A 10,891-nucleotide genomic window follows, 5' to 3' on the forward strand; every position below is an offset into this window, starting at 1 on the left:
AACGTTTATGACTCATTTGAAGCTCATCCACGTCAAGCTAAAGGCTAAATTAGATCTGATTAGTTATGTCTTCCATCTCTTAGAAGATATTAGCATTGTATATTTCAAATATCTCTTTATTTTTCAAAAATCTTCTTTATTTTTTTTTAACTTCTCAAAAGTATTCATGTAATTTTGGAGGTTAGGTCATGTCCCCCTCTGTTTTGTTTTCATTAATAAAATAAGGGCTAACATCCCTCTCCCATATGTGGGATTTGCCACTTAAAAAAAAACTAGTTTTCCCAGCGATCTACATTTCTCAAAACCTCTGAAAATAGGCATACTTACCTCTTTTTTTCTTTAGAAACACATTCACTCCAAATCCCGCAAGTAAGGTCGGAGTCTGGGACTCGCTTAAAGTACAAATTGTATCCGTGTCTCTTAATATATCACATGATGTACAATATAAGAGTAGAACACTTATATATCGCACGATGTACAAGTGGATCTCTAGACCACAATCTAAATAGTTTCCTATGCCGAGAAATATAGTTCTATGCGTCTAATGAAAGACAAGGACTGAAACTATGGATAGAGGATTATTTGAAAAAGAAATTGAAACAATACTTTATTATTTTTGTTTTCTTATGTAATGTGTGTGAGATCAAAATATGATTGAAGAAATTAAATAACGAATGGAAAACATGTTTATAGTACAAAAACTCAAAAAAGAAAAATCTGGAGAATGACATATCCAAAACAAAAGGAAACCAAGATAACTAGTAGATAAATACAGGAAATGAAACTGAACTCATGTGGCAGAGAACTAACCTGTGAGGATACTGAAATTTCCCAATGACCGACCATGTTTGAGGGATACTGCTTTGCATTTAGATGTCGGAACGGACTTCGGTGGAAAAGTGAAGATAGCATGATGCATTTGTGTGGACATTTTAGACGAAGAGAGTGGATATCTATGTCTGAACAGACGATGAAATTCTAGAGCTGGATTTTGAAGCATTCCACTAGATGTGGCTTTATATATAGGAACATTGACTATCTTTTCCTATGATATGACTATAATTATACACAATTGGAATACCAAAGCTAGTGTTGTAAAGTCTGATCGACCTATTTGATAAGTGAATATTTAACGTACATTTTGTACAAGTTTGACATGAACTTTTGTTATGTTTTGAGAGGATTAAATCCATATTTGAACTCTTTTTGGTGCTAATTACTTAAGTGTTGTTTGAATAATCAAACTTGCTAAATGAGTGTATTAATGCTTTAATCTGTGATATTTTGAAGGATATTGACATGTGAACTTCATGTACAAGATAAAGAAAGAGCAAGGATCATTTGGAGGATAAAGTACAAAAGAAACTAGGAGCAAAAAAAATGAAGAAAAAAGGAAGGAACCGAAAATCTGGAAAATGATCACACGGATCCGAGCCCGGATCCGTGTGCAACAAGATTGATTCGAGCCTTCGTCTGTACTTCTGGAGTAATGGATCCGAGGTCAGTTGATCCAAGCTCGGATCCATTTGAGAAAGGCCTCGGATCCGCAATGATCCGAGCTCGGATCTTACTGAAGCCCTCAGATCCATGGCTCGGATCTGTCTCTCTCTGCTACAAGTGGTACAGTCGGTTTTCATACTTTTCACACAACTTTCCAGCTATCTTTGGTGAGAGAATTCGGTGGCACATGCTTCTGCAACAAAAGGGAAGACAAAATGAGTTATTGACAAGTCAAAACAACATGTCTTTTGACTTTCTTTAACAAAATCTTAGTTGTTGGAATCATGAAGGAGAAAAAGGTGCTTTCCACCACCTTTTATGCAGAGAAATAGGGAGAAGCCAGGCATCACCATACGTAGTTAGTTTTTCTTCTGGAAAACAATTTTCTCTCTAGTTAGAAGTTCTGGAGGAAGCACTTGGAGACTTCACTTGTAATCATCTTGTACGAGACATAGCAGAATTTGGAGGGTTTCACCATTAATTGGCTAAACTTTTCTTTATCTTTCTTGTACTTATATTTTATGATATTTTATATTAATAAACTTGTGAGTTTGATTGTTATATCATTCATGAGTAGCTAAATTTCTTTATCTAGAGAGTAGATGAAACTTATGGCTAAATGATATGAATTGAATATGATTTACACTTGTTGTATCTTGTATTAACTTGTCTATTTGTGCAGTTGTAATTATTTGTTGTTGTTTGATCACCAATAGCATGTTTATAGTTGTTATTAGTCAATGAGAATTGGTAGTAACAATGAAAAAACATGAGTAGAGCTTGAATTGTATGTTCATGAAAATAGATGTACACTTAAGTGGATTATCTAGCATTTCATGAAGGAAAACAGAGTAGAACTAGTATTTCACCATGAAAATAGGGAAAACTGGACTGCTTTAGGCCATTTTATCATGAGAATGAGATTTGGTAATATTGGAAATGAATCCCTGATTAAACAAGAATAATAACAAGAGATAAATCTATTCATTTGTGTTGTTTATGCCATAAGTGAAATCTACATCCCTAGATTCAATCTTGAGTGAAATTTCTCCATTTGTATTTACCATTTATTAAACTGGATTTGTAGATAGTAGCATTATAATCTTCTTGTTCAGATTCATTTTAAGTCTAAATAATAGAGAAAATAAGGGTCTAGTACTTGTTTAACTTGCTCCTTGTGGGATCGACCTGATATTTGCCCAAAACTACTAAGTGACCGTATACTTGCAGTCCAACGAGTAAAATTCGGAAATAAACTTGCATTGATATAAAAATCCCGTCTCTATTAAAATTGGACACTTTGTTTTTTATTTTGTTTTGTCATTTGATTTCGGTAAAGTTTTGATTTATAAATTTTGCTGATCACATATATTTTAAGAAGTAGCTCTTCACATTAGTCTCAATACAACTAGTTATTTACATGTACATTAGCTCGGACATTTTTTATCATTGAAAATTTTTTGGACAAATATCGTGCAATAGCCTAAAATATTAAAATTTATAAAATGTTAAATATACTACATATAAGACACTCTTTAAAACTGGGCAGAATAAAAGTAGTTGACTTATGCACAAACTATTAATTAGTTCCCAATGAATCTTAAAACATTTGTTCAATTCTGATTACTTTAATTGATGGTAGTAAAGTGTTATATGAGAGAACTAGATATACATATTAGGAAATGTACTAATATTTGATAAATTTTAAAAATGACAAAAAAAATTTAATAAGAAAAAATCCATTAAAGGAAAATGCACAAAAAGATGTCGAAATAAATGAAATGACATGCAAACGTGATTGTAAAGAATGGATCAGATTGTCTAATTATTAGGAAATATAAAACGGTTTTCCCTTTAAAAATCAAAGAAATTGCTTAGAATGTAATTCATCTGTAATTGACTAATTATAAGAAAAATTATCTATAGTTTCTTCAATTTTCTAAATTAGAGAATGGACATCTTAATTTTCTGGTAATGATGGATAATAAAAGTAAAAGAAGAGACAAATTAATGTAAAATGTTTACATGTCAGGATTGATTCCACTGTCACCTCAAAAAGAATTCATTGTCGTGGAAAAGGTGTTAAAGCATAAAGTAAGAAGCAAATGCACCTCTTTAATCAGAAGATCACCAGAATCCTTTTGATACAATTTATTATGATAGAGGGGTAGGAAGGATCGAAATGAGAGATTATAATGGAACATAAAGGCACTTAAAGTTTAATTCTTTGACGAATAAAAAATTTCAAAAGAAAACTAATGAATAGTGTAATTTTTTATTTGCTCAAATAATAAATAATTTGATAAAGAAATTTGGGATGCAATTCTTTAATTTTTTTTGAAAGTTATAAAAAGCAAACTAATAGAGAAATTTTCCAAATCCATGCTTATCTTAATATGACTTGGGATCGTGATAAGTTGCAAAGAAATTAGATTCCAACCCAAAAACATCATAACTACTGGAGAAAATTTAAGAAAAAATGATTAATTATATAATTTAAATGGATTAAGATGAGTAACATATTGAAATATTGAATACAAAATGATAGAAAAATGAATGTTGTCTAAATTTAAAAGTAAAAACAGATTATCAAGCCAAATGAGAAGAATAAAGAACGTGATTGTTGAAAATTAAGGGAAAAAGAAAACTGTAGGCTGATTGATACCTAAAAAAAATGCATAATCAATATAAACGAATATAAAGTGAGGAATGTGTAGATCTATTGAAGTTAACCGCAATTAAGGAAGGATAGAATGATGAAAAAAATATGACTTTGTCCAAATTTAAGTCATAGGAATATATAACCAAGTCAAATAATAAAAATAGAAAACGTGATTAGAGAGAATTAGAAAAGAAAAACTATAGGTTGAGTCATAAAATAATCAAGTAAGGCATAATTAATAGAAACATACACGAAGTAGGATCAATAAATTGATTCAAATTTACGATATTTCAAGTAGGCAAATAATATATTGATTGAATTTTTCTATAATTTGCAAAGTGAAAAAGGAATGAAATTAATTGTAATTAAGAAAAAAAAACACGAACATGACATGATATTTGTTCACATTAAGCCAAGAGTCACTTGGCAAAAATTGCACAATTTTTTTTAATATTATAAGGGGTTGATGCATTTTGCCATATAGAAACAAAAGTACCCATAATATTACACCAATATTAAGCTAGTATATAGGAGACAAATATTTCACATTTACAAGGTTATGAGTGCAAATTTTCGTGCTATGAATTTTTTTGGGAATTAGGCTAAGAAATGAGAAGTTTTGGAGCCAAGGCTACTTTCATTAATTCATTTCAGTCTTGCTTCTTAATCATTTTGATACATACAAGAATCATACATACATACATATATATATATATATATATATATATATATATATATACATACATGAGATAACATTCTTCTAGAATAGATTCTTTAGTTGTACTACATATATTTTGACTCATCGAAACACTATGAGACAGTGACAGATGCAGGATTTTAAGTTAGGGAGGGTGCAAACAGTCAAGCAAGGAATAACAAAAAAAATCATAACAAATTAAGCGCACTAAAAGTAAAAATTCAATAAATAACTAACAAATAAATATTTTTAATAACAAAAGACATCATATAAAGCAAAACATGAAAATTAGACTTTTCTTCAGGAAGATTGGATATTTGAGATCAGCTAAATGTTTTTACTTATATTGTTCTTTTCTAATTGAAGTATAAAATATCACAATTCAAGGGTGCAATAAATGTGAATGTGTGTATTTACATAGTAACTTAAGTTGATTTGAGTGTTTACGGGTACCTATTAATGGGCACCCTCTAGAAAAATTTATAAAAAGAAAGTAAGAGTATGTTTATTTTATGAACTTATGTAAAGAGAAATTAGTGTTTACTTAAGGTAATATTTGAAACTTATCTTATTAACATTAAAGTTGAAACAATGGTAAATTATGAGCAATTGTACGTTACTTTTAATATAAGGAAAGTAGACTTATAGTGGGATACTTTTGAATGAGTAACTAAAGAAAGTAAACAGTATAACTAATAACTTGGGGGGGGGGGGGGGTGAAGTGATAGAGTTCTGATTAAAACTAAAACTCTATGAGAACTTTTTGCAAAGTTTTTTTTTTTTTGGGGGGGGGGGTGTGGCTGCCCCTGTCTACGCCCTGTCTGTCATTGCTAAATAGATCACTTGTCCAGTAACTCATTAATAACACTTCAAATTACTAACTAACCAAATAATTAATTCAGCATATTATTCAATATATTCTTCCCTTAATTGTTCTATTTTTGAACTATAAGCATCTCCAGAAAATAGTAAAACTTTTTTTTTCAAAGTGCCTTGGTGAAGATGTGAACAAATTCATTGTTGAAATATTTCAACTCAACTTCACTAGCTTCAATTGCATCTCAAATAAATTAGTGCTTGACAGCGAAGTGGCAAGTTCTACTATGATAAACTGGATTCTTGGATAAATTAATGGTAATTTAATTATCACAAAATACCATAATATCCTAAATTGCTTTTCATATCAACATGACAACCACCCTGATGAATATCACAGAAACTCTACAAATTGGTACCAATACCTTTGCTGAATTTTATTACACAATTCAGTTTCCTTTGATGTATTTTAATACTCTCTTACTTGCTAGAAAATGTAATTGACTAAGTTTGTGCATAAACATTAATAATAAGCTTGAAGCATACATAATGCTCAGCCTTGCAACGGTGAGATGAAGTGAATTTCCCACCAAACTTCTATACAAAGTAAAAAAGAGCTTTCTCCGTCTTTTTAAATGAGCTTTTCATTAACAACAAGTAGTGTGTCTATAGCTTTGCAACCAAATATGCCAAACTTGTCAAGAATGTTTTCAACATATTTATTTTGATAGGTAAAAGCTCCACCATCTTAAGGAACAATCCCTTGCCAATGGAGAGACACTGAACGAACTGCCTATGATGGTGATCCTAGGCATTTTGCTTCTCAAAGAGGTGAAAAGCAATAAAAAGCTACACAAAAAGGCATTTTTGTTATGTTATTATGCCATTTTGTCAGTCATTGTGTCGCAATTATGTTATATTGCTTAAGATTTGGAGAATGATGTATACTTTTAATTTAGAAGTTTAGCTAAACAAGATGGTACCTTATAAAATCGGAAAAATTATGCCTAAATTTTTGCAACGTTTGCTGAAATTCTTGAATTTATTTGGGATTATGCAAAGTAATGTGGTTAATATAGGTAGTAAAAAATGATATTTGTATGGTAACTGCTTCCTTAGTTCATATATTTTGAAGAGGGAAGTAGAATGAGAAGTAGTTATTATGTTTGTTGAGATATGGAAAAGGTGAAAAAAAAGTGAATAAGAGCTTATTAATCTACTTTTATGGTCTTGATACTTAGAAATCTAGAGTTTTTATTTAAAAATGTCGACTTTTGCATAAAACGATATTAAGATTGTAAGGAGTAGAAAAGTCAAAGATCGAAACTTGTTGAGTAACTATGGGCAATACTCTAAAAATTTTAGTTTTTGCATCAAAAAATAAGTACTTCAATTGACAAAAAGTTAAAAATCGATCTCTCCCACTTTTTCCTTGGATAGGTTTCGTCTTTAGGAAGTCAAATGCTATGTAAATTTTGTTTGGTTATTATTGACTACATTACTAAGCTTGGTTAAATCATGAATGTAATTATACTTACATAAATTGAATATAATTAACTTTCCTTTGCTTGGTACCATTGGTAGTTAGTTGAGCAATTAAGTTGAAGTATAATGTCCGGTCTCCTATTTTCAGTAGTATGTGTTTGTTTCCGTGTGTATGAGAAGTCATTTGAATTATTTGCTCAAGTACCAGTATGGAGTTAAACATTGATTCCCTCGACGATAATGGCAAGCAAGGTAGGAAGGCAAATGGGAATGGACTACGTGCTCGAGTTCAATCAGACAGGCAGCTCCGGTCCTTAACTAATATCCAATAACTCATTCCAGGTATTGCGTAATGATTAATATGCTAATGTGGAATATTAGAAGGGTGTCAAAAGCGCCCAATCTGAGAAGATTGAAATGCTAATGTGGAATATTAGAAGGGTGTCAAAAGCGCCCAATCTGAGAAGATTGAAATATATTATTCGCATACATGGTGTTCAATTTGTCGCACTCTCTGAACCAAAATTAGATGTATCTCGAGTTGAGTCCATTTGCATGAGGTTATCTTTTGACTATGCAATTGTTAATGTTTCGGAAGATCTTTGGATTTTTTATAATTGCCCTTTTGTTTGCTCCGTAGTTGGTAATTCTAATCAGCATATTTCCCTATCTATTCAACACCCATGGTTGCCTGGGCCAATGATTTTCTCATTTGTTCATGCTTTCTATTTGGTGGAGGGACGTCGGAATTTATGGGAAAAACTTTTAGCTGACAAACCTGATTCTCTGCCTTAGTGTATTGGGGGAGATTTCAATGTTATTGTAGATGCTCATGAAAAACGAGGTGGGAGACCATTCTCGGTAACAGAGGGTATTGAGTTTTTGGCCTTCATGGAGGAGGCAGGGTGTTTGATGCGGGTTTTTCAGGGTCTAGTTTTACACGGTGCAACAATCGGAAGGGAACGGCTAGAATTTGGAAAAGACTAGACCGATTGCTCATTAATGGGGAGTGTACTGAGTTGGTCTTGGTGATTTCAGTAGTTCATTTAGCTAGACACCCATCTGACCATGCCCCGCTGAGAATCTCGTTTGCTTCGAGGCTAGACAATAGGCCGCGACCATTTTGCTTCTTTGAATGTATGGACATCCAAGCCAAAGTTATTAGACGTAGTTAGGACGGCCTGGAGCATAGAAATTCAAGGATCGTCGTTATGGATTTTGTGCTCAAAATTGTTGACTACCCGTAGGGCGATTCAGCAATGGAATAAGCAGCACCTTGGAAATATAGGTACTGCTGTTGCAGATGCTAAGGCTGGGCTTGCGCGGGCAGAGGAAGGGATGGGACAGTATGATTCCGTTGAGGGTCGTGAGGAACTTCACAAGGCACAAGCGGAGCTGAATAGGGCACTGGCAATTCAGGAACAATTTTGGAGGCAAAAATCAAGGGTGAAGTGGCTCAGTAGTGGGGATCGGAATACACAGTATTTTCATGCAGTGGTCAAACAGAGGAGAGTACAGGGGGCGATACACAGGGTGAAAAATTCTTATGGCATGTGGGTAGACAAGGATGAAGACACAGCAGCGTAGGAGGCGGTTGAGCACTTCTCTGGCCTATTTTCGGGGTCCATGGACTCCTGTCCGGGGGATTTAGTGCATTTAATTTCACCAATGATCACAGGTGAGGAGAACGCATTGTTGGCAGAAATGCCTGACTTGGAGGAGGTTCGACGTATGGTGTTCACCATGGACGGGGAGAGTGCTGCGGGTCTAGATGGGTTTACAGGGAAGTTCTTCACGTTCGCATGGGATATCATTGCTCAGGACCTGTACAGAGCGGTGGTGAGTTTCTTCTGTGGAAGTGAGCTACCTAGGTTCATTACTTCCACCTCAATTGTTTTGCTACCTAAAGTTTCGAATCCCTAGGATTTCTCTAAATTCAGACCGATTAGCCTCTGCAATTTTTTCAATAAATTATTATCCAGAATTTTGGTGAGGTGTCTAGGCTCTGTTATACCGAGAATTATCTCGCCCCAACAGACGGGCTTTGTCAAAGGTAGAAACATAACAGATAATTACTTGCTAGCTCAGGAGTTGGTGTCCACCATAGGCAAAAAGGCAAGAGGGGGGAATGTTACCCTAAAACTGGATATGACTAAGACATACGATCGAATGTCTTGGAGACATATTATTACCATGTTGCGCGCATTTGGTTTTGGAGAGCGATTTATAGATCTAGTCTGGTGGCTTATTTCTAACGTGTGGTTTTCAATTGTAATTAATGGAACATCGCACGGATATTTCAAATCTAGCAGCGGGTTACGGCAAGGGGATCCACTATCCCCAGTGCTCTTTATTATTGGTTCGGAAATGCTGTCACGAGGGCTGAATTCTCTAGCATCGCAGCAGAGTTTTGTAGGGTTTCGAGTCCCAACGGGCTGTCCTGTCGTCACGCATCCAGCTTTTGCTGATGACGTGCTGATTTTTACCAATGGCTCGACTGCTGCTTTAAAACGAACCATGCAGGTGCTCGAGGCATATCAGCTTTCCTCAGGACAACTGGTCAATGCTCAAAAGAGTGGATTTTTGGTTCATCCGAATTTACCCCCAGCTAGGAGAAGAGTGATTGAGCGGATTACACAATTCACTAGACAGGAGTTGCCCATTCGCTATCTTGGCTTGCCTTTGTATTTGGGAAGGAGCAAATCAGCTTACTTTGGAGAGGTGTGTCAAGCGGTGCTGACTCGAATTAAGTCTTGGAAGTCAATGTTGATATCCCCGGGAGGGAGAATAGTCTTGGTAAAGTATGTTCTAGCATCCATCCCAGTACACTTACTATCAGCTACGGTATGTCCCGTCTCGGTATTCAATTGAATAGAGCAGGCTTGTTCGAATTTTCTATGGGGATCAGCAGGGGAAGGGACGAAGTTTCACTGGATCAGCTGGTCTCAGTTATGCCTTCCGATTGAGGAGGGGGGAGTGGGTTTCAGGAAGCTATGGGATATGTACTCAGCATTCTCCTTCAAATTGTGGTGGACATTTTGGACTGGAACATCGCTTTGGGCAGAGTTTATGAGGGCTAAATATTGCAGGGACCTTCATCCATGTCAAGTGGAATTGCGACGGTTCAACTCATTGACATGGAAACGAATGTTAAACATAAGTTGACAGGTGGAGTTAGCCATGCTATGGGTGGTGAACGCGGGGTCATGTAATTTTTGGTATGACAACTGGCTGGGAAGTGGAGCTCTATGTTTGAAAGCTATGGTGAACCCGACCCTCTCCTTCAAGGACTTCTTTATTGATGGAGAATGGAATGGTGCTATGCTGAGGTAATATATACCGCAAGAACTTATCTCTCTAATTCTATAACACCCGGTCCCAAAGGGAGATCGCCGAGACGAGGTAGTATGGAGCCAGACGGCTTCGGGAAAATTCATGTTGTCATCGGCATTTCAGGAGGTTCGTCAAGCTAGAAATTACTCTGTCCTACATTCTCAGGTAAGGCATCCTCGGATTCCGTTGAAAGTTTCGTTCTTCATGATGCGTTTACTGTTGGGGAAATTGCCTTTAACTGATGTCTTGCGGAGGCTTGGAGTCCAATTGGCTTCAAAGTGCTTGTGTTGCCAGGAGGGAGCGATTGAGACACTGGAGCATGTGTTCGCGGACGGCTAGATTGCGAAGGGTGTCTGGAGTTATTTTGGTAGGATTTGTGGGGTCACACAACTTGGCTC

The sequence above is a fragment of the Coffea eugenioides genome, chromosome 8 (assembly GCF_003713205.1).
Source record: "Coffea eugenioides isolate CCC68of chromosome 8, Ceug_1.0, whole genome shotgun sequence".
Taxonomy (NCBI): Eukaryota; Viridiplantae; Streptophyta; class Magnoliopsida; order Gentianales; family Rubiaceae; genus Coffea; species Coffea eugenioides.